At 40.1% G+C, this 25,434-nt stretch overlaps 1 protein-coding gene across 1 annotated transcript in view; it reads left to right on the top strand.

Moving 5' to 3' along the window:
* The first annotated feature begins 1,988 nt into the window (after positions 1-1,988).
* MID1 (midline 1) overlaps positions 1,989-25,434 on the top strand; it is a 146,800-nt gene continuing 123,354 nt past the window's right edge. The window contains exon 1 of the mRNA XM_082055534.1: positions 1,989-2,190. The gene's annotated coding sequence lies outside the window, so the exon portion shown is untranslated. The remainder of the gene's footprint in view (positions 2,191-25,434) is intronic.

Here is a 25,434-nt window from a genome sequence, read left to right as displayed (position 1 = left end):
CAGAGTCCCCTTCTTAAAGACCTGAAGTTTTGGGGTGAATCCTACATAAGCCTTACTAATTTTGTAAGTTTTGCACCTTTTGCTAAATCACTCTCCCCAGGGAAGTTTATCCTTAAGGCTCTAATTACTTCAGGAAAGCATTTTTATGCTTACTTTGACTGTATCCTCGAGAGGATTCTCCTAGACTTAACCACTGTAAAAGGTCTTTGCATGCCACAAACTTATTTCAAGTGACACGTGTCCACTGAGCTATGTTTGGGGAACAGAGGACAAACATTCCTGTTCAGTGCTCTACATGTGCCTCGTTCTGTGCTTTGCAGCTGCTTTGAGCTGTTGTGCAAGTGCACAGGACTGTCACTGGAGGATCACTAAGTTGCCTCTTTGTTGGCTGGTCTCACCCTTACGCAATGTGCTATGTTGATCCCTGGAGATAGTTGTTTTCTGTTGTACTTCAAAGCATATAACTGCATCCTTCCTCTGAGGACATGGACCAGGCGAGGGCACGCTTGGCCCCGGATAAAGTGCAATAGTGCTTTAAATCAAGTTTTCCCTCCATCCATGCCTTACTTTTGAGCTAGACAGTATCAAAATTAGACAAACTCCTTTCTTAGTTGCACTTATGAGAAAAATTATTATTTTCTTTAGATGGGAAAGCAAATGAATACATTTTTTAGACCTTTTCTTCTTTTTCCTGTGAATATACCCAGTGTTGGAACTTCTAAGAAGTTAAAAGGAAATATATTTCAGAAGTCTTTAATTAAAATCCTTTCAGCACATTATTGTGGAATTTTTTTTTTCAGCTCAAATCAGTAAGATTTCTTGTACTGATAGGAATTTTTCTGGATAGTGTCTACTTTTCACATTGGTAGATAATTTGAAGAAACAAATCCATGATGTTGGGGCTTTTCTTCAGACATCAGATTTGCCTGATTGTTCCCTGAGACCAAAAGACAGATTTCTATTTAAAGTGGAACAGAGAGACTAACAAGTTTCTGAACTGATACTAAGTTAGAGGCAAAGAATTTGGAGAGGAGTGGGTAGTTTGAATTTGCAGGTTTGTGTTTCTCCACATTTTTTTTTTTTTTAATTCAAGAAAGGTGTAACTCAAATAGCGATGACACTTCAGAATTGGGATTTTTATTTTTGCCTTTTTGATTATTTTAACGAAAGCCACCGAGGGGCAGCAGATAGACACTAATCTCACTGTTAAAATCGGGAAAAAAAATCCCCAACCCCCCAACTATTATTATTTTTCCTTTGAAGTTGCATTTGGGGTCCCATGTTACCTTGCACAAGAAATTATGCTTCAGGAATGAGGAAATCACTCTCACTAAAGAAGGGAAAGCAGATAAAATCCTAAGGCGATTCAACATTTGCCACCAGGACATACGAAGCTTTGCAACAAAGCATTTCCAAAGTCTGTGGATGCACACACACACAGACACTTGGTCATGATGTAGATGGCAGACTCTATTTTAACTGTTTACTGCTCATGTCATTATGCAATTTACTTTAAAATCTGATGTGAAGAAATCAGTGCTTCTGGAGTGCATGTGGTTCCGGCTAGTATGTGTTATTGCCACTTTACAGGGTGACTGTTAAGTGTTTCTGCATTACTCTGATGTTTCAGTAGTTTCCACTGGACATTCACATTTTCTTGCTGAAGTCCTGGGAGCTCGTTAAGCTTTAAGCAGACCCGGAGCAGTTAGATGAGAATGGGAATAATCTCTTACACCGCAAATTGACTTCCCTCTTTGTAGCCCTAGACACTGTTTCCAGCTGCTTTCAGTCTTTTAAATCCTTGAAAGCTTTCCTAATCCTCATGTAGGCAGCCTTTATGTGCTCTCCTTCCCTCCCCTTCCTCCTGATTGGCGAGGCTATTTCATGGCCTAATTCAGCCAACTACTACATCCCTGGGCTGCGGTTTGAAATAAGAGCCAGGCGGACAGTTGCCTCCCCGCTCCTGACTTCTAATAGGCTGGGGAAGGAAGATTGGGAAACTTGACATTCTCTTAAGAAGAGTGTCTCCCCCCGCCCCGAGCAAAGGATAAAAAAGAGGGGGGTGGGGGGAAAATAATAGAGGGGAAGGAGTGGGGGGAAACTTGATGGATTTCTGCCCTGCCGACAGCAGCGTGGTGTGAGCAGCCCTTTGCCGGCTGGATGGATGATGGGAATCTCACCATGAGGCAGGTAAGAAGCAGCTGCCCGTTGGGGCCGGCTGGGCAAGGCGAGCCCCGGGTAGTACCGCTACCAACCTCTTCATGTTTCTTAGCATTGTCAAAAGTAAATTTCTGGGGTGAAGAAAAGAAAAAAAAAAAAAAAGCAAACAACTAGGCAGTGATGCCATGCAGGTCGTTGTAAATTTCAGGTTTGTATGGGCATGAAAGTGGTTTGCGAGGGATATAAATCCATTCCAGTGTACCATAGTGTAAATGCATTGTGTCGGCTCTCTCACAGCCCTGTTTGTGTCATGCAACTGGAAATAACTTGCTGTGTTATAAGCCTAAATATGCCAATAATTCAGCCCAGAGATAATTTATTAAACAGCTCTGCATGAGTTCCTTGCCTGCCAGTGCTTTAATCTTCTGATTGTTTTAAAATGTAGTAGTTTCAAGCTATCTTACAGCTTCACAAAAGTACTTTAAGATGGGTTTTCTAAGGACTCTTTTTCCCGAGATTATTCAAATTAGATTTTTTTTTTTGAGGCTTCTATTCACCTGAAGAAACAAAAGGACCTTTTATTTTTTTTCTCACAGTTAAAAGGCACTGTGGCTAAATGTTTTTAATTCTTGCTGTTCATAGTTTTACAACAACAATGTGCAGTTAGAAGAGCCTTGTGGGAGCAAGGAAAACTGGCTGGGCTGTATCTTAAGACTGAATCAGAGATCTGTCCCAGTTTAAAAAGCCTTGCCAGTCCACTTCCGAAACTTGCACTTAACATGTTACTTCTTATGTAGGCAATGGGTAAATATGAGGAAATGAGAGAAGTTTTCTAAGTTCTGTTTGGGTGTTACTCATTCAGCTCGCAGTGGGACTTTTATAGTACATGTTCAGGGAATGCAAGTGTGAGGATTTTGCACCTGTAGTGCAAATGGAGCATTTGTTTTCCACCCACTTTCTGAAACCACGGTGGCAAATCTCAGCTTCCTTATACCAGTTTTGTATATGTTACAGGAGGTGGGGAAGGGTAAAAAAAGAGAGAATACAGGCGGTGGGAGGAGGAAAGATATTTCTTTCTCCCATTAGCAGAAAAAAAATACATTTCTAGTGCTTTAAAGAGAGAAAGAGAGGAATTCTTGTCCTTGTGAAGGAAAATGAAGGGCATTTTATATACTGCGTAGCTCAAGTCAGTCAGTTGGATGCACGTAGTTATCAGAAATCATTATCGCCACAAGGGGGTACTTTGGCACAGGGGGTTGCCAAGGAGGAATGCGAAAGCAGCAGAAATGTTACAGGATGACAACAATAAAAAGTAAAATGCTCTGTGAAACATGCACTGCACTTTCCTGAAATATTTCTACCTGAAGCATAGGGCTCCATGGGTGATCAAGATGCACAGATGATGAGTTAAAAAAGCAAGGAAAATAAGTCAAAAAGGAGCGGGGGCGGTGTAGGGTAATGTTAACGCACACACGAACCCTCCCTCCCCCTCCAAAAGAGGAGGAGAGGGAGGGGGACATTCCAGCCTAAAAAGAGGTGCAGGCACAGGCTTATTCTTGCAGGGCCCGGCTCGTCCCCGTAGGTATTTGCCTCCTTTCTTTCGGGATCGCAACGAGGGGCCCCTCCCACGTCCCCCCTACTCGGTTTCCTCCCCCCTCCCGCTTTGCCTCCGCCCGGGGGGGAAGCGGCCGCTGAAGCGCTGCCAGAGTTTGTTTAAACACCTGCCTGCTAGTGCGGTTCCTTTCTCCCGTGCCAAGCGAACGATTTAGAAGTGTTTCTCCGGGTTTGGTTGGTTTGTTAGGCACAAATATTTTCGGTTTGGCAGGGAAAGGCTGTGGGCGCTGTAAGGGCCCGAGGGACAAAACCCAGGGAACTGGAAGTCAGGGTGGGGGGTGGGCAGAGCCACTGAGCGCATCGGCCCCCGATAGCAGACTTCATGTTTCAGTGGGAACTGAAGATTGTGATGAGCTATGAACTAACCGTACAGAATGTTTAGGAAATCCATTACAGCTGGCACTTAGGAGCTGGAAAGTCCTGTGCAGCTGGAGTGTGTGATCCTGCTTCTAGTTTGAAATTGTTACAGGAAAAAGAAATATGCAGAAGGTGACTTTTCTGTTGGCTTTTTAATGACCCTCCTATTCAGAGCAAGAGAGAGCTCATTTTTACCTGCTGTTTCCCCTTACCCAGCAATCCTCTCTTTCTACCTGTCCTGTTGCCTTCCCTGCCCTTCTGGTGCTCCCTTCCCGTCCTTACACCAGCCCGCTGTAAGCCAGTGGTTAACTCCTTCCTTTTATCAGGTTCAGGGAGCAACTGCTCCCACCTTGAGAGGCTCTTGGTGGAAGCTATAGTTTAATTTGGGGTTACAGAATCACAGAATCGGTTTGGTTGGAAGACACTCTCCAGATCATATAGTCCAACTGTTAACCCAACACTGTCACTAAACCACATCCCAAAGAACGTCATCTATATGTCTTTTAAACACTGTCAGGGATCGCGACTCCACCACTTCCCTGGGCAGCCTCTTCCAATGCCTGACAACCCTTTCCAAGAAGAAATATTTCCCCATATCCAATCTAAACTTTCCCTGATGCAACTCACAAGCTCTTGCTCACAAGCTTTCACAGCTGGTGTGTCACTCCTCAAGCCACGACGGAGTTAACCATCAAGCAGGTAGTGTGTTGTGGGTGTTGGAATGTAAGGATGTATTGTGCTGATTGATCTGTTGCAAAAGGCAGCCCACAGGTACTGAACAGTAGTGCATAGCAAGCCAAATGCACTAATTTCCCCGATAGTAGTGCAGCAATTACTGCAGAAATGTAATATGCAGACTGTTGACTTGATAAGGTTCAACCTATTTTAGCACTGTGCCAGGCCAATAGTCTCTAGCAGGTAACAGAGGTTGGTATAAATGTTGTGCTGGGATTTGTAGGTAAGATGGTATAAAGAAGCAGTCATTTTTAGGAGATTATTGAAAACCTCAGGAAGAAGTGTTTTCTTGCTGTCTGACAGAATGACCTCACATATATGCTCCAGTAATCCAAATGGGAAAATTTCCATCCTATTGTTATGCATGTGACATCTGGAAGGTACACTGGTTACTGCGTGCCTGTAAAAGTTTAAGTATCCACAGGAAAATATACCCATTTTTATGTGATTGGGTGCTACAAAGCTGGTGTTAGGAAGCAGAAGTGCAGTTATTTAAAGGTATCTAATATGGTTGCAAAATAAAAAACCCCAACTGATCTGACAAGAAAAATGCCTTGCAGGTAACACATCTTCTGCTTTGCAGAATACTCTCTTCAGTTTCTTACTTAAAAAGAAATTCCTAAGTACAGAAACTTTCAAGACGGAAACACCTGAGAAGGTGCTCAGTCTTCACGTGGTAGAGTGGTGGTTTTGTGTGGCTGGACACAGTTGCGTGGCTGGATTCCCTGAGTTTGCTGCAGAACTAGAGAGGGCACTGTGGGCTTTGTTTTAAGTTCCCTAAGCCCACTTCACAGAAAACCAAACGTTTGATGACTTTTAATACCTCATTTTCACTCACTTTCACCCATAACATGTCCCTGAAGTGCAGCTTGTGGGAGTGTCATCAACAGCAAATGCCACTCCTTATTTTGGCCTCTTCCTATTGAAGTCTCATTGACTGTGATCAAGGCAGACTTGAGCCCTTCATCACATAAAGAGACTGAACAAAATGACTGTTAACTGACAAGCCACCTAAAAATGAAAAACTGTGTTTCTAAGGCACATAAAGCCATTACAATTACTTATCCTGACTGCAGTCATATAGCTTTTAGCATGCATATAATTCATCAAGAGAATAAATGCTGCATACAATTTCAGTGCAAAACATATGCAAGATTCAAAATCATCCCCTTTCCTTACAGCTGTTCAAGTTCTTAGCATATGTTTCTTATTTCCTATTTTTTTTTGCATACCTTTTAAAATTCTCAGTGTGTTCCTCAATAGAAAAGCTGTATACTTATCCCAGAGTGCTGTAATCCTTCGCCTTTTCTTTGGGAAATTCTCTTTTAAAGTTACTTCTGGGACATTTTGTTGTTTGTTTGGTCTGTAAGGGAAGAATGAGCATCCTGGAGAATGCTGGTTTTTTGTGTGTACCAGGCAGCATAAAGAAAACAAGTGCAGAGTCCGCAGGCTGGGAGTGTATCAGTTAATTAGCAGCTGGACATTGCTCAGTAGGAAGCCTGGCGAGGTTTTTTGTGCGTGTGTGTATATGTGTGTTGTCTGCTTCCTTTGATCACTTGTGTGGTAAATAGACATGCAGGGTAGCTATAGCAACTTGTGCTGTAGGTTGGTGGGAACAGAGGGGACAGAATCCCCAGACAAAGGGTAGTTTGTTAGAATGGTTGGTTCTGATTAGAAAAAGGTGGCACCAATCAGGGCATTTAAGAGCATCAGTTTTGCAAAATGCAACTGGATGTTATCATTTTCAAAGTAACGTTTGTTTCTGTAGCTCTAAAATAGCAGATCACATGGAAGACTGGAGAGGAAGGGGGAGGGATAATAAAAAGCAGAAGCAAAACCCTGTAACACTTTTGAATGTAAAAATGTTCATGCTGGATTTGTTTTTTTCTGGTGCTGCTGCATCGTCTGTTCATTTTGCAAGAAAGCATTTGTAGGAACCAAATGACCACAGATAATGCTACAGATAGCGGTGTTTTTAAAATATGGCTTTACAGGTGCAATGATGATAACCTGATGTTATATAGGACATCTGAACTACTTCCTTTCTCCAGTTGCTAAAGGTCTTGTGTACAATTTGGGATCAAAAGATACTGTACTTATTCAGCAGCCTACCTGTAGAGGTCAGACTTGAAATTCTCAAAATCTTCACGTGATAGAACTTCAACCTAAAGCAAAAGCTATAAAAATACAAACCGAGAAATAGCCACTTTCCTCATTAACTTTGTGGAATACTCTTAAAGTAATGTTGGTTTGTCAGTGTTGGGTCGTTAAGTAACACCACATTCTGCATTGATGGCAGGCTGAAACACATTGAAATTCAGCCTTGTCTCGCATCTTGAACAGAGCCCAGCCTAAAGCTTTTGTTAGTGGCTGAATTATTTAGATGTGTATCTCCCTTTCGCTGATCCCCACCATGCCTCCTACCTTTGATGAGATCTGTCTCCAGCTCTCTCCCTCCTGCCTTGCCTGGCACTCTGCTGCGCCAGCTGCCCAGTCCCAGGGCTTCCCTGCTGGGGAAGGACGGGGAGGCAAGCAGTGGGATGGAGGGTTTTGACAGCTTTTGAGCTCTGCAAAAAGTTGTCAGATCTCAGAGTCCCTCTGCAGACTAGCACCAGAGGTAAGAGGTCTGCTAGAACCCGGGGTCGAGGAAAAGTAACTGCTGGGAATGAGGAGGTGGTAAATGCTCGGGGGATATGCTGAAAATCAGTAAATGCTTCAGCATTTGGAGAAACATTTTTATTTGGTTGAGGGTGAAAACTGAGCCGAGAGAAAAGAACAGATTTGTATTTGCATACAACTATGAGAACTGGAATGTGTGCTGCATTTTGTTTAAACTGGATTTCAGACTTCTAAGGGTACTCCATTCTTTAGCCTGTTCTTCGGTTGAAAGTCTTTCATTGCAGCTGTGCAGTTTAGAGCTCGTAATGCTTTAGCAAGCTATAAGGAATTACTGTATATCCCTGAGATCCTTGGCTTGTAGTGCAGAATCCACACTGTCTGAAAACTGGGAAAGGCACTAAGGGGTAGGAAGCTGATTTTGATCTCTTTCTAAACAATAAAAATAGCTCTTAATTATTATTATTTTTTTTTTTCAATTTGCTGTTGTGTCATAGTTGTTTATCATTATTATTTATATCTTCCCAGGTGGATGTGGGAAGACAAAAAAGCTGGCAAATAGGCAATGTTTGTTTGGCCCTGAAGTATGATAAAACTTATTTGATCGCCTAAGTGTTGAGATAGCTGGGTGCAAGAACCATTTTAAAACAAAAAAGAACCATAGTAAAACAAATAAAAGAGAGTCCAGGCTTATACTCTTGGCTTAGTGGGTTAGTAAATGAGATCCATGGGGCTGATAGGATTCTTCATTGTAGTGTGATAGACTATAACAAAAATATTTATGGAGGGATATTTCATGCTCCTAGAAAGGAGCTGGTGACATGCTATAACAGTCACTCTACATTTTGGGGTGAGGAGGTCAACATATGTCTCGTACTTCTGACGAGACCAACAGCTTCTTGTCACGCTGCAGCCCGGCACCTGCGGGCCTGCGACATGACCCACCATCTCCCTTTGGCACCCCTGCGTCCTGAGCAGGTGCCCATGACTAATGCCATTAATTCGGCTCTTTAGGTCTGCAGGTATTTAATTACTGAACAGCTGCAGCAGGAGCTCATGGAGACCCCCCCACCAAAGCAGTAGGTCAGACTAATTTGTGATACCAGCGAGTCAATGCGCTACTTTGAGACAGGCCAAGAGAGAGCTTGCTAAGATGAGACCACTCTGACTATCTCTGGGATCTCCATTTCTGTTTTTTTATTAGAAAATTTATTCTGAGCACTAGCTGAGGCTGGTGCTTTCTTCTAAAAAATACTGAGGAATCAGTATCTTATGGCAAAATCATTCTGAAATATTTCTCTTTCTCTCTTTTTTTTTTTAGTAGTTATCCCATATGGAACCATAATCCCTCTTTTTTTTTTTTTTTTGGTCATTTGAGACTTAAGAAAAGAAGAAGAAAACAAAAAGGGAAGCACTATACATTTACACATATGTGCGTATATGTATATATATTTAGAATGAGATTTACCAAATCCAGCCACTCCATCATAAGAACAGCCAGTACCCTGGTTTCAAGGTACTCTTAGTCACCAAGCAAGCTTCAAAATTATTGGAGAGGGTTTTATCATTGGAATGGATTGTGTTTTTCCTCAAATATTATGCCCTTATTGCAAAATCTGTATATTATACAGGAAGATGTAAACTCTATTGAGGCCTTCTGATGTGGACCATCGAGGTCTGTCTCTCTCTCCTGTGTCAGCTTTTTTCCTCCATCCTGACCAGCCCCAGCCCCCTGGGTAGCTGGAACCTCATGCTCTCAGCCTGGTTTCTGGTCCCACCTCAGCTCTGGAGACAAGGATGGATCCAAGCAGATATCACTCTCACTTTCACATTTCTGCTCTCTGGGAGCCATAAGAGGCTGTAGGCAGAAACCTTCACAACTGTTTATAGTCCCAATGAAAAATACACACACTGTAAATCCGATGTGCAGAGGAACAACAAAGGCAGGGGGAGGGAAGGCTGCCCTGAGCAAGGAAAAGAATTGTCCCTTTTGTAGCACCATGTGTGGACAAAACACTTGGGCAGGGACATGTGACAGCGAAGCATGGAGGAGATTTCTCCACATGATGCTCATGAGAGTGTCAATGCCTGGCTTCTGCCTTGTGTCAAGTGGCATCAAAATTAGTGTGCACTTCGCTAGCTGGCCGATGTTAGCACTGCGGACCTCTTTTTTGACAAATAATATGCCACTTTTGGAGCTTAGATTTTTACCTGTGTGCAAAGCTATGCTATTCTACCAGCCCAAGTGGTACCTCTTAAAACAAGTGACTGTAAAGAGTTAATCACTTCATTTCTAAATGGATGACCTCAGAATTATAGTTTGGGCAGAGAATTCAAACTGGGAGTTAAGCAGTTCAAAAGTGCACTATATTGTTTTGGTCTAATTAACACAACATGGTGATAAGACATTAAAGCAGAGTGACAACACTATACATAGATAACAGGGGACATTAATGCCTGCAGACAGAGTCTACATTGTAAAAATTTGAAAAAAAAAGGCTTATTATGTTAGATAGGTCAACATGATTTGACCTAGTTTTGCTTTGCTGCTTGGAAATTATGTCAGTACTCGTTATGTCATCTCCTTGGATGAGCAATTTAGCATCCTTTTTGCATTGCGATGTTGTCCTAATATTTTATATATATTTACTTACTCTCTAAAAGGATCCTTCAGGCTAATTTTAGGTATCTGGGAAAAACTGATACAAACCAAAACATGCTGAAACTGGCTTCCCTTTTATATATGTCCTCTCTGCAGCAAAAAGGAGTAAATTTATTCACAGCAAAATTATAGCTATAAATTCTGAAAAGTATCTTGTCCCTTTTGCATGTAAATCTCATTAAAGTTAATGAATAAAGAATGACTGCACTAATTCTCGTAGCAATAGACACCTTTCTTGTGCAGGTTTTCATCACTAGGAAATAGCATTTTTAACCTTACCTGGATTCTTATGCAAAATAGAGTAGATTAAAAGAATTGTGCTATATACTTTCTTTGTGAAATGTAAGTTCTCATATGAATTCATCAGTATTTCTGTTGCGCAAACTGAGATTTTGTTTTTTTTTTTTTGTTTTGTGGTGTTTTTTTGCCTTTTTTTTGTTTGTTTGTTGGTGTTTTTTTTAGTCTTCAAAAAAATCACAAGGATTTCCCTTCATATTTGTGTTTATGCTGGTTGGGGGGGGGGGTGTGTTTTGTTTGTTTGTTGTTTTGTTTTGTTTTTCTTTCCTACAATCTGGACTTGCAAGGCAAGACTTTTTGTTTGCCAGGACTCAAGTTGTGGTACATCAGGGAACAACTAAAGGGTTAAATGCTACTGTTCTTTCCTCTAATGGAAAAAAAACAAACAAACCATTTTGCTGTTATAGCCAGTTATGGTATTTTGGTAAGTTTTAGCAATGGAAAACTCTGTCTCTACCTTAGCTTTACCTATCCACCCACAGCTATGCTGCTTACTGGTGTGTAACCTATGAAGGTATTGCAAGGTTGCACTTTCTTTTTCTTAGCTTTGCTTGATCAAAAATGGGCAACTCTGAAGCCTGATTTTGCTTCTGCTGAAGTCAGTGGGACTGGGGGGGTTGGATGGAATCCTCCTTCAAAATACTGTGTTATTGTAGTTATTCAAGAAGTATGTCTGTGAGTAAATTCACAACCTTGTGACAAATGCTGAACAGATCAGGTGGTAGTGTGAGAGCAAAACTAGGCTTTCTTTCCTTATTTTTTTTTTTACAATTTTTATTTTCTTCCATATTTTCTTGAATAATAAGAAATTTGTATTTGAGTTTCAGCATGAGCTGAGTTCCTTGCAGTGTTGAAATATTTTAATGAGGTAAGAGCTGTGCAGGTTACTCACCATTTCTTCACAAATACATCTAATCTTCAAAAGGTTCTGCTTATTTAGATTTTTCAGCTCAAGTAAAATTTAAAATTGTAATGCTCTTACATCCCTTGTTAATCAGCTTAATTGGAATACAAGTCTGATAAGAATGAGTGTTCAGAGTTGCCTCTTCTGTGCTATAACTTTTGCTCCTGATCTCTAATTAAGCCTTGTTACTGAAGGTATAAAAAATCCTCCCACAATATAACTCTCCTTAAATGTCATGGGAGGAGTTTGCTATTGCCCCCCCATGCCCCTCCTCCCTTTAAAGAGAACTAAAGTGTAAACTGCTTATGAAAGATTACCAATGAGTGGAAATAAATATAACTTATCCCCAGGGTAGTGGAAGCCCAGGTAATGAATGTTTTGTGTGTACACTCATCATTCAGGACCATGATGGTTTCCCAGTAAATAAGAAAGCCTGTCTGCCACTCCTTCAATTTTACAATCTGAAGGAAATGAAGGATGCAACAAAATATAGCACTTCTGTATCTTGTTTAGCAAGGCTGAGAAAAGCAAAACCTAATTTTCAAAAGAAAATACATGTTTTTAACCTGTGAAACTCAGTATGAGGAGAGATGCTTGAGGGAGAAGACGATTGTGGACTGATGGCACTATTTGTATAGCTAGGAAGACTATGCACAGAAAGGGATTCACAGATAGTTCAGATTAGACTCTGGATATTACCTCATCCAACCTTCTCTTCAACATAGGATACTACAGCAATTTATTCACTCTTGAGCATTTCCAGCACTCAAGAGTCCACAGCTTCCCTGGGCAACCTCTTGTCAACAGGCAGCCTTGTGAAGAGAGTAGCTCAATTTGTCCTATAATGAACTTTTTTAGATATTCAAGAAGTGTGATTAGATCCCCCTTGAGCCTTCTTTTCTGCAGGCTGAGCAAATGTGGTTCCTCCAGGCTTTTTTCATATTTCAGATTCTCCAACCCCCTAATAATCCTGGTGACCTCTGCTGGACCCTTCTCAACTTCTCCACCTGAGGAGACCAGAACTGGTCACAGTATTCTAAAGTGGCCTAACAAGTGCCAAGCAGACTGAAATAGCTGTATTCTTGGTTTAATGACTACACTCTTGCTGGTGCAGGCCAGGAGACTGCTGGCCACCTTCCCTGCCAGGGCACACCACGGGCTCTCATTCAACACGCCACCACCCCCAGGTCCCTTTCGGCAGAGCTGCTCCTGTAGCCCATCAGTCCTCAGTTTATGCTGCTGCTTGGGATTACTTTCCAGGTGCAGGACATTACATTTATCTTTGTTAATGCTCATGTTATGGCCATGTTGAGAAAGTTACTTTACAGCCTCTAAGAGAGACTTCCTGGCCAACATAAAAAAAAAAGCTCAAAGCTTTCCCCCTTTAGCTTGTTCTTATTGCATGATTGCCCACAAAAGGCTTTTGTTGTTTCTCAAGCATTATCTGTCTTTCTGGACCAGAAATCCTTGAGTATTAGATCATGGATCTTGTCTAGTTTATCTATTTCCATGGATTTTTTTTTTTCTATTGTCTATTTCTATGAATTTATACTTTTAAATATTGCAGAGGAGTTAGCATTAGGAAGACAGATTGTGTCATTGTGTTCTAGAAAATCTGGAAACTGTTACTAGAGAATACAGGTTTATGGAGAAACACACTTTATTTCCCTGTTTATCTTGGGTTGATGAGGTACATATGTCCCAAGAGAGACTAATAACCAATGGTGCTGATTTTTTCTCTAAGGCTCCCTTGAGTTTTCAGATTAATTCCAGTACATTCTCCTAGTCCTTTATTTATTTATTTAGCTGTTTGTTTATTTATTTATTTATTTATTACCTCGTTGAATCAAGCTTTGCTGCCCCTCACCCTGTCCTTGCTCCAAGATTTCTTTTACTACCTTCTCACTGCCCTGTCCCCAGTTTTTTGGCTTCTATCTTTAACCTTCTGCTCCTTCCCCAGACATCTGGGCAACACTAGAGCTCATGGGATCTGTACAGTAAGCCCCGAAGGAATGAGGGGTCTTGAAGAAAAGGAGGAAATGCCATCTCAGTCCCTGTCCTCTTTGAATGTGTTTCTAACTCATCAGGAGGTAGGCTTTGCCAGCCTGGAACTCCTGTCCCAGTCAGTGTGCAGCTGGAAATCTGACTATGACAAAGAGGAAAACTGGTAGCATTCTTTTAATCTTCTCTTCCTTCTACTGTTGAACTGGAAATTTTCCTTGAAAAATCCTAAGCTTGAAAAAATTTTTGAATCTTTCCAAACATATTTTGGTTGATGTTTGTGCCACCGGTTGGTGCTACATCAGGACATGACTAAATGGGTTTGCCTCTTTGGGGTACTTGAGAAGAGGTAAAGGAAGGGGAAGGGAAAGAGAAAGAAAGGGGCGTCTCTGGCTCTGTGTGTTCTATTTGTATGTAACAAAAGGGAAAGCAGCTCTCTGTTTTTCTGGACAGCAGTACATTTTGAAATACCAGGGTGCATTCCTGAGGCTAGGCTAGGTTACTCAGAAAATAAAGTGCAGAAGAGAGGGGCAGACAGAGGCCCAGAAGGAAAACAACTATGTGGGAGAGGAGACCTGGAGGAGCCTGTGGAGAAGGAAAAGATTACCAGACTCTCCTTTTAAAATTGCACTAGGAAAGAGCCTTTACACAGAAATTGTGAATGAAGCTTGTTTTGAAAGCCTCGATGATGAATATAGGACTTTTGGTACTACAGAATCAGAAGTTGTCTTGGTAAGCACAGATGCAAGCAAGAGGAATAGTTCACAAACTTCAAGAGTTTGCAGGCAAAGAGAAGGAAGGCAGCAGACAGAAAGGTAAGGAGGGTAAAGAAGACCTCTGAAGGCATACAAAAGGTGTTAAAGACTCACAGCAACCATTGTAGCTTCCCATTCTGTCTTGTTATACTGTTTGACTTATCTCTTCTTGAAAGGACCTCTTCTGATCGTACCTGTCCTTTACAGGCCCCTTTGCTTTGCAGTGCAAAGGGATAATAGGACAACCAATGGAGTTTTGGTTTAAAAATCCTCTGGGAAACTATTTTCTTAGCCAGATTTTCTTTCTAATGGGTATTAAAAAGACACTACAATGTTCTGGATTGGTGGGTTTTTAACTTCTCTAAAATAAGCTGAATTATAAGGCTTAGTTTTCTGATCAAACTCCCAAGATTTTTTTGTTTTTCAATCTCAAGATCATTATGTAGTGTGTAAATAAATGTGTTCTACCAAGTGCTGAAACCTTGCATGTGAGGGCTAGACATATAAGTCATCAGTTAAAAAGTCAAATGTACCAAAAACTGTGCATCTTCATTTCTAAGGTTTGTAAGCCAGAACTATGGGGCAGCACCAATGTAAAAAATTCTGGGATTTAAAAAAAAAAAAGGAATATAAAAAAATGTGATTTTTTTTTCCCCGTAAGGCACTATTAAAAGGGCTTTATTTCAATTGTAAGACCCTTACTCCTGCTGATCTTATAGCTCTTCCACTGTGTGAATGTCACCCTGCAGAAGTGACAATCTGACTTTCAGTAGACAGAAAAACAAACCCATGTTGCTTTATTTTGCAAAAGTTTTACTCCCCAAAACTAAACTTTTCCTGCACAATTTCACACAATTGCAGTTATATGGAAAAAGTTATTTTTTATGACAAGGACATTTGATATTGCAGTTATATGGGAAAAGATATTTTTATAACAATTGATATTTTCATATGTCCTCTCAGTAAAATGTATTGTGAAACTTGTGGCACCAGTTAGAAGCTGATATGGACAGATAATGGACACGTAATGGACAATGCTGTACTTCAGACCAAGCCTAAGTCCAGCCTTTTGAGTTGAAAGGTGACTGACTGAATTTTCCCAGCTTTGGACTGTTTTGTTTGAAAGTGCTGTGCAAAGACTTACCCATTAGGGATTTAAAGACTACGTGTTAATGTGCTTTTCTATACAGATATACGCAAAGCAGTATTAGGATGGCATGTCCAGTGTAGCAAATCAAGCAAGTTAGCAGTGCTTGGGGATTTAATCATATTTATAAAAGACATTTGTTTACTTTGTTCTCTTTCTTGTGTAGGGTGAAAAGGTTGTGTATGCCTTCAGGTGATAATGGATGAATTATTTAATTAATAAGGGTGGGTTTGCTCCAAATCTGAAGGTCAAAAATCTTTGTCTAGTGTGTGGGAAAGGGTGATGCTCAGTGTGATTAACACCCAGAGGAAGTTTGTTGAAGTTTATTTTGGCTGGTCTGTAGTTGATAATTCCCTTGGCTAATGGAATGCCCGGCTCCACGTCAATCACCATTTGCAGGGCTTAACTTCCAATAGCACTTATTGGTCACATATGTTGGCCTGTCAACTCTCGTTTCAGAAACAGGATGCAAAATGGTAAACTGCAGCAGTTGGGGATTTTTTTGTTTCTATTTTGTTATTGAAAGACTCAGATTTTTAAAAAAGGAAGTATAGGAAGGCTCTTGGTGAAAGTCTGCTTATAAGAGAGCAGACACCATGTCTTGTAGGAAACTCACCATGCCACAGTACTTCATTTTACAGGCAGGATAAGTTTGAGAGAGGTTAGGGGAATGGGAATAAATGAACAAATTCCTATGGCTATTGCTACTTCTACCTTGGCTGACAGATGGGTGCTCTCTGAGGATGCTCTAATGATATTAAAGACTGTATATGTATTAAAATGATGACCTAACATCATACCTTTGGTTGTTGTTGATGGCATTCACTGTTGGCTGGTCTTGATTCCATAGGGAGTTCGAAGAGAGGATGCTTTTTGTGTCAGTAGAGTGTTAGCCAATGCGCGGTCCAGGGCAGCTACGACTTTCTGGAGTACTGCCGCTAAGAGTGTTGCAAGTACAGCAAATCGTGTGTTGGCCACTCCACACCAGCTAGCTGAAACAAACCAGTAGCCACAAAGGGGAGCGAGGCAATGACATACTGGAGAGCCACTGGAAAATTTTGTCATGCCTTGGTTTTATCTGGAAAATCAAGATTATAATGATTTTGAAAGATGTTTTGAAGTTTACTTACAGTTTTACTTACAGAGTGGTGACATTGATTTAAGACAGCATAGCAGACGGCTCCTTACCGTAGGGTGGAAATGTATACTGTGTCTTTGTGGAATATGCTTCTCTTAAAATGATACCTTCTTCCCCAGCAACAGCTAATCTTTCTTCTCTCCCCATGTCCCCCCCAAAAAACCCCAAATGAACCAACACCTTCCAAACCAATCGACCCACTAAAACTGTTTAATTTTCTGATGACAGAACTCCAAAAGAAGGCAAAGTTAGTGTGTTCTTGTATGTATCTGGACTGAACAGTTATTTTGTTCAACTTGATTGTATTAAAGCACTAAGTATGCTATTCTACACACTGCATGTAAAACAAAAATATTTGTATTTAATAAGTAGCAAAATTAATTGAAATAATTTTTTTTTACTTATTCCTTAAAACATTTCATTCAAGTTGACATATTCTGCCTCTCTTCTCCACTCTGGTGAGGTCCTACCTAGAGTTCTGTGTCCAGCCCTGAGGTCCTCAGCACAGGAAAGACATGGACCTGTTGGAGAAGGTCCAGAGGAGGGCCATGAAAATGGTCAGAGGGAGGGAACACCTGTTCCATGAAGAAAGTCTGAGTGAGTTGGGGTTGTTCAGCCTGGAGAACAGAAGACTCTGGTGGCTCTTCAGTTGTTGCCTTTCAGTATTTAAAGGGGGCTTATAAGAAAGATGAAGAGAGACTTTTTACCAGGGCTTGTACTCACAGAACAAAGGGTGACAGTTTTAAACTGAAAGAGGGTAGATTCAGGCTGGATATAAGGAAGAAATTTTTTACAGTGAGGGTGGTGAGACATGGGAACAGGTTTCCCAGGGAAGTTGTGGATGCTCCATCATTATTCATGGTCAGGCTGGATGGGGATCTGAGCAACCTGATTGAGTGATGTCCCTGACCACAGCAGGGGCACTGGATTGGATGACCTTTTCAACTCAAACCATTCCATGATTCTGTGATATTTTTGTTTTTGTTTATTTAGGTAATTTTATTTTTTTTTTAGGTAATATTATGAGATGTCCTCTTTTAATAAGTCATTCTCGTCTTGATTAAATCATGTGTGACTGCATTCCAAAAAATGTAATAATTTAACTTGAAATGTTCTGGACATACTGCACTCTAGTGATGGGAGCCATCTGACAATATAGGCACTGATGATAGGACATCTATGTCTTAGTCCATTTGCTGCAGGCTTCATTTACAGTCCATGGATACAGGCACTTCTAGGACGGGATTCTTTTTTCCACTGAAGCGATCTAAAAAGATAAATTTCTTCCTTGAAATGGTTATTGAGTGCAAAAGAATCCCATAATTAGTAGGATCTAGTAATCTGTAAGCTTCTGTATTATGGACACCTCTACTCCATCAAATGAGCTGAAATGTAGTCTAATTTATGGTGGGCTTTGTTTTTCATGACATCTCTTATACCCCATTCAAAGATGGCTGTACAAGACATGCACAGAAGTCTTGCTCTGACCTGAAATCAGGTGAGATGAATTTCAGTCTTTATGGAGGGTGTGACCAACTGAGGTTAGCAGAGTGGTACTACAGTCTTCTAGCAGCCAGGACTGACTTGTTCAGCAGAATTCATGCTATAGTTTCTTTTACATGCTACTCTATGATATTTAGTCACAGTGAACTGAGCAAGGGCACAAACTGACAACTTAATTTCAGAAATGTTGACTTCAGAAACATTTGTCCCATCCAGAGTAGTAATATGGCTGACAACTGTATTACATTTTGCAGTTCCCCTAATGAGAATCTCAGCCTGTGACACAAATGTTACCTTCTTCATACCATGCATTTTTATCTTCATAAACCAGGATTCCACTCATAAGTATCTCCTGGCCTTTTAGTGTCCTTCTTTCCTACTCATTCCCATTCCCATAACTTCACCTTTCCCTGTATGCTCTATTTCTGAAACTCCATGTTTCCTTGCTCCCAAACTTGCCTATGCCTGAATCCTCAGTCAGATTTTCCTTAAGCTGCTGAGCTTTTGGCATATTCAGTGCATGTGTCCACATTAACAGGTCATGCTGGACCAGCTAAGAACAAATCTGTAGAGTGAAATAACTGATGCAAAGAACCCAATATTCAGACTATGCATATTTTACTCCCATAACATACTCCTCCTAGTCAGGGCTTAAGGACTGGATATTTGTTAATGGCTGAAGGTCATTATTAAGTGTTCATCTAGAGCTCATCATCTGGGTTCTTTAACCTGAGAGGATGAAACTTTACGTGCTCCAGTATCAGTCAGTGATGAGAACCAAAGCTTGATTAATGGAGAGGATTGGGAGGTTGCTTAAAAATGTTCTCATGACCTGAACTGAAGCACTAATGGGAAGGCATACAGCAAGCACAGGCACTTCTGCTTTGCAAAGGCACTGATATCCTTGAATTAGCATATGCATTTGAGCCGCTCATTTCCCTAACACTGCTTTCCAAAGCAGGCTCATCCTGAGTGATCATGATGTTAACAATGCAGACACAGCTAATGAGCAAGCCACACTCAAACTGCTCATAAGGCACAACGGTGTGACTATCCCTCCAGTGAGGAGCTTAAGATATATGTGAATGAACTTAGGTATGCTGAGCACAGTAAAAATTATGAAGGACAGATTTACTAGGAGAAAGGTGGATTTGGGTCAGACTGACAGAGAGGAGTAGTGATGCTAAACGGAGCTACAGTGCTAATCCTTTTAACTTCCTCTCTGGGCTTTGTTGCCAGACCCCTATGGGGACTTGATTATTCAGACTTTGCTCCATCTTCCCAAGCATCCTTTTCGAGCAGAGCTGCCTCTTTCCATAGTTAACAAGGAGCCGAATGGCAAAAGGCAGCTAGTGTTTCTTTAAAGTGGCAGACAGCTTTTTACTTTTAAAACATTGTAATTCAACCAAAAGTATGGAATATCTGCTGACCAAGGGCATAAAAGTGTTTAGGAAGCTATACTGCTCAGGAGGATGGGAGTATTGTATCTGTATTGCATTATATCTTATCTCTGCTAACCATGGAAGAATCTCTTCTATAGAAAAGCTCCAGAGTACATAAAGGCACTGTTGTTTCTTGGAGTTAGTGAAGCTATGAAGCGCGTGAACTTTACCCCTTGCTTCTACAAAAGGCCTGCCAATTCTGTGAATTTTAAATCCATGGGAAATTTTTGTTGCCCTCGGCTGTTGAGTTTCAATGGCTTAAACTCTTTCTGAAGTTATGCTTGAATGCTATTTTCTTTATAGCATCTTAAATGACACCTTATGCTTTTCCTGCATTCATAATGCTGAGAAAAAGATGAATAAGTGTTCTCTGTTCAGAAAAGCTGTCATATATAATCCGGTCTGTTTGGCTGTTTCAATGTAGTGATTTAGCACTAATAATTCCAAGAAATACCAAAATGTGTTTAGTAGGCTGGTGTTTTAAAATCTGGGAATAAAAAGACTGATGTTATGAGTCATGAAGGAATAGCACATATAAACTGGGGCTAGGGCACAAGAAAACTGGAACTGTTTCCTGTGTAATGAGCCATGCATGGCAAAGACTGTAAGGAATGGCTGGCAGCAAAGAGTTATCTACAGTGATGTAGTCATTTTATGTTGTATTAAGGTCTTGTTATTTTAGTATTTAAACAAAATTATGCTGCAGGAAAATATGGAGCCTATTGTACAACTTTGGTAAGGAAGAAAATCAAACCTCAAATAGTTGGGCTATGATTTAGGAGAATTACATCCATGAAATTCTGATCTTTAGCTGGGTATTTTGGAGATGAAAGAGGGGAAACTTGAATTCAGGAAGGAAATGGTGGCATATGGAGCCTTGGAAAAGTCAAGGCACATGTGGGCAGATGCAAACAGTACTCTTTTGGCTGTGTGACCACAACTTTGTTTTTGCTTACCCAAGATGATAGGCAGAACAGCCTGTATTTTCAAGTCACTAGTAACATGCCAAGTAAATAGATCTATTTTTTTAAAGTGTACTGGGCACTTAGTCCACTGAAAATTTGGACACAAGCTGGATATTTGTAAAAAGTATATTTTTATATGCCCTTTTGAAAATGTAAGACAGTAGTAAGAAAGGAGCAAAAATGAAATCTGCCTTCAGTTTTCCCATCTGTATTATAAACCAGTATCTTAACCCAAACCATTCCAAGATATGTCCAGGCTACTGCATCAAAAAACCAAAGATCCTAATTTGAGAGCTCAACTAGGTCTCTGCATCCATACTTTCTTCTATAAGGAAGGCTGTGACGTGCCAAACAATTTATCTACCATTTCCCTACTGAAAATTCAATCCTAGTATTAGTTTAACTGCCAGACATGCTCCTAACTTCTAATACATGATGTAAACCCCACCAATAAACCTTGGGTCCAGATTTCAGTCTGTAGTGGTGTGTCCAGATTGACAGACACAGTAGTATCTTCAAAGAGGCTGGAGGAAGAACAGTGTTGTCAAACGCCAGATTGGTAAAATATGCGGGAATTCTCCCCTTTGTTTCCTTCGAGGTTTCTTCTGCTGCCACAGCAACATCTTCTCTTAGCCAAGGGAACAACTACTTGGACAACAGCATGGTCCTTGCCTGTGCAGTTGCCCCAAGCAGCCCTATCCTGCTGTAGTTTTGAGAGACTCAGTGTGAATTTGATCTGTGGACATTTAGTTTTCAACCAGGTAAAGTAGATGTGGTGACTTCCATCCTCAGACAGGCAAACGCTCACTCATACCACTCACTGCGTGTCTTTCACAGGCTCAGCTTTTGTGCAGAAAAAGAGTTGAGCTCTTGTGACAGTGCAGAAACCCAAAATAATCAAAGTCCAGGAGGCATATTGAAAGATTTATGTTTATTTTATGTCAAATATAGTAAAATAACAGCTTTTAAGTGACTTTTCTAAATCCTGTTTCTCACTTGTGTGCATGTGAGGGGAGTAATAATGAGGCTCCTGCTTGCCTATGGTGCTTGTCTTTTGGTGGGTTGTGATGGGAAGAGGTGAGTATCAAATCTGTTCTCACTGGTGGAATTTTGCTAACCAATTCACAAAACAGTTTTCCTGGAAAAGTCTGTCTGTTCCAGATGCCATGTGTCATCCCACAATTCCTTTCCACTCCCCAAGCACCTGAGAAAGACAGATGGGAAGCTGAAATGAGTCTTGGTAATATTGACCATAAAAAGCCACCCCTTCCCCCTATACCTAAACTGTATCTTTTTAATACATCATTTTGCAATATAAACAAACATCTGCTTCTGAAATATATAAGTTGAAAGAAAGACCGTGGCCCTGATTCTTTAATGTATGAAGTAACAGAATAAGCATACGTGTGTGTGAGAATGGTTTATCAGATTGTATTTTTAAAACGTTTAGTCCTAAGAACAAGCACTACTCAATGTACTGAAGATCTTTTCCAAACATGCAATTCATTGCAAGAACTGGTATACTTCATTTGGTACAACAAGGTGATATTTATCTTTAGATTAGACAGAACAAATCTTCTTTTGAAGCCCTTGTGGCCCTCTGAGTACTGGTCTGACTCAAAGTAATGAAACATATTCGTCAGAGAATCTCAAGTGGATGGTGAAGTATTATGCCTTGATGGTTTATATTCTCCTCCCTCTTCTTTATATTATTTTAAAGTCTGTTGTATCTGAAATATGATGGTAGGATATCCGTGTTCGCGATGCAACATGAAGGTATGTGACGTAGGAATTTTTCTTTGATTATTTTGGGGGATGGATATTGCACAAAGGCTGCTGAAAAATTAACATCACTCATTCATTGAGGACTCAGATTTCATGTCTGATTTTCACTGTTCGACCATTAATAGTGGTATACACATGAATAATTCGGTTAATAATATTGTCAGATGCTTTTCCCTCTTACTTGAGTATAAAACCTGAATAATGTAATTTACTTTATTGACTTCTGGAAGTGAAAACAATTCTAGGCATTGTGGTCAGTCACCTGAATTGGATATTTTTCTGCCGTATAGTTGAGTAATTTCAAGGATCTATCATGCAGCGTTTTGATTTTTTGCTGCTTTTTCCTTGTAAGCATGTAATATATTCAGGTTTCTATACAAATGAAAGAGCTAACATCTAAAGAAAGGCTAATAATACCTTGTAGTTGTTTACACGGTTTGTAATTATAAACCATCTTGACCACATCTTGATTGTGTACGAACAGTCTAGCCCACCTTCCACCTAAACAGAGTTATGAAGCTCAGTTTGATTTGATAATAAAGCACTTAGACAGACAAGGACGGTGTCTCACAGAATCACCTTTTAGTACTTTGGTTTGCTGATTCTCATAACTTCATAACCGAAGTGCAAATATAATGCAAAGCTCTATGTCTTAATAATATTTGGTTTTTTATTTGAGTAGTAGCACTTCAACATTTCAAGTTAATTTACAATATAATCAGTGGTAAAGGGAGCAGAGTTTGTCTGCTAAAGACAATCTATGCACTGTGTGTGAGATAAAATACCGGCATGAATGCACAGCAAAATGAAGTATTAACTTTCTTTTCTTACTAAGGGTTCAAAACGTTTTGCTCTGTGGGATTTGATGTAAGTGATGCTGGATGTTTAGTCTACAGTCTTCTATTCACCTTTGAAAAGCCTAGGTTGTAATCTGATTTAGGTGACAATTGAAAGAGATCAGTGGTGTCAGTTTAGTTCCTTGTTTATGAAACCACCATCACACACTTAATACAATCCTGAGCATTGCATAACGGACCCATTTTGAGACACACTGGCACAATTGCAGTTAAAAAGCTATGGAGCATAACCTTGACTTAAAATATCCAAGAAATCACTTTCTTTTCAACAGCACAAACATTTACTGAGAATTTGCAAAGTTGAACCAACCTCACTGGATGAGATGCCTTTCTTCTCACAGATGATAGACAAAGGGTGTCAAACTCAATTTCACCAGGGGCCACATTGGCCTCGTGGTTGCCTTCAAAGGGCCAAATATAATTTTAGGACTGTATAAGTGTAGTTTATGTGGCCCCCAACGAAAATTAGTTTGACACCCCTGTGATAGACTATTCTGCAATACAAATGGCAAAGCTTTTGGTACTGCTGGAAAAGAAATCCTCAGTAGGAAGAACTGCATTATGGTAAAAGTGATTTACAGTGGCATATTGAAGATATCAGGATAGCAGAATTTGGACAGATGCTTTATTGTTAGGTGGCCATCAAGTCAGAAAGTATGCTGGGTTAAGAAGGCACTGACTCTGATCAACATCTTCAGTCATCTGTTTACATCTGACCCATCCTGAAGTTGTAATAGACATGACAGAGTAGTGTAAAACTCTGCAGTAATACATTAGTTAATTAAAATAATTTGATATTGAAATAAAGGAAAATGTGGCCATAAGTAATAAAGGAAAATAAATATTTATAAAAAAGATGTTTCTCATCCTGCTTTATTAAATATTGAAAAGAAAGCTCTATTGTAGTTTTTTAAAAACACAGTGCCAGTTAATTCCATTTCTGTAACCAAGTGTGGGTGAAAAGTTGTGCATCACAACCATCAGTAAAGGTTTTTGTGAGATACAGTCTAGACATAGCAGAATAAAGAAGTTTAGAGTTTAGCACTTCGGGGGGTGGGTTGTGGGGATGGAGTTAAGGGGGTGGAGAAGAGGAGGATTTATGTATGTATGGCTGATGTTTGAGCAGCTGAATTTCAAAAAGTGGGAGGGAAAGAGAAGGAAAATCTTGTCTGGCCCCAAGCGGGAGAAAAGAGAGAGAACAAAGCTCCCTTCAGTAAACTCAGCCAGTCATATAATCATAATTTCTGAGTTCCTCACAAGAGACTTACCCCACTATCACTGCTCTAAAGAGAAAACAAGATTGTGAAATCAAAAGTCAGTACTGGGGGGAGAGAAAAAAAAAAAAAAGGTAGATTGTAAATGAGGCAGGGTTTATGCTGAAATAATAACATTAGCAGTGATAACAAGGCTCCTGGTGAACCACTTGGCAGACTTTTAAATCTGTCTTCTCAGATGCAGAGTGCCTGCCATTTTTAGGCAGGTTCTTTGTCAAAGGAGCTTAGCATTGTGACAGAATAACATACTCTTTAATGTGCATATGGAGGAAAAAATACCTTCCCCCATCTCCTGTGCTGGTAATTCTGATGCATTGATAATATCTCTGTATTGCTTGCTTGTTTATTTTGTAGGGTTTTTTTGTATCCAGTTACTACCAAATTACTTTAAAAATCAAGGTGATGAGAATACATTTGTTTTCTGGTTACCTAAAACGAATGAAGGTGTACTGAGGACAGGATTAAATCTTCTTTCAGTATTAAACATTTAAGTAAGTGATGGCTGTGCCCTTTGAATTCATGCATGTCTGCTAGAATATTTAATCTAGCAGGCTTTCTTCCACATCTCATCCATGCTAATGGGAGGAAAATGCGTTGGTTTCTGATTTTTTCCAGAAAATATCTCATTGAGTGGCTGGTATGCTCAGCTCCTTGAACAGAGAGGGTAATGTATTGCTGATGGTTTTAGTCCAATAGATTTACTCCATATTAACTGAAACACATGGAGTCTTTAAGGACTGTACATTTTTTATAGAGAATAGCAGCCTGCCGCAAATTACTTTCCTCCATCCTTTAGATTCATCTTCTTTGAAGGAAGGTAGAAAAATTAATACCTTGTCACAGAGAAGGTCTAAGTTGGCAAAAAAAAATCATTCAGAATATGGTACATTATTAAATTTAGGAATATAGATGAGAAAAACAGATCCCATCAGTTCTATTTCCCACAGATCACTTTTTTTTTTTTTTTTTTTAATTTTCACTTGGTGTTACTGCCTGAGAAATGGACTACACAACCACTGCAGGATATTTAGGACTGCAAAACTTGGTGTTTACACAGGGTCTTTCTCAGAATAACACTTCAGAATCTAGTCGTCCCCCTGCTTTAGGAACCTGTTTCTTCATTGCTAAATTATAGGCACCTCAAGATCAGCTGGAAGCTCTGCCAGACTCTGCTGCTACCACCTCATCTTTTGTATCTTGCTTATATATTTTGGCCAGGAGA

Source organism: Streptopelia decaocto (genome assembly GCF_964273445.1).
Source record: "Streptopelia decaocto genome assembly, chromosome: 1".
Lineage (NCBI taxonomy): Eukaryota > Metazoa > Chordata > Aves > Columbiformes > Columbidae > Streptopelia > Streptopelia decaocto.
The sequence above is the reverse complement of the archived record's forward strand: the minus strand, read 5'-3'. Positions and strand labels throughout refer to the sequence as shown.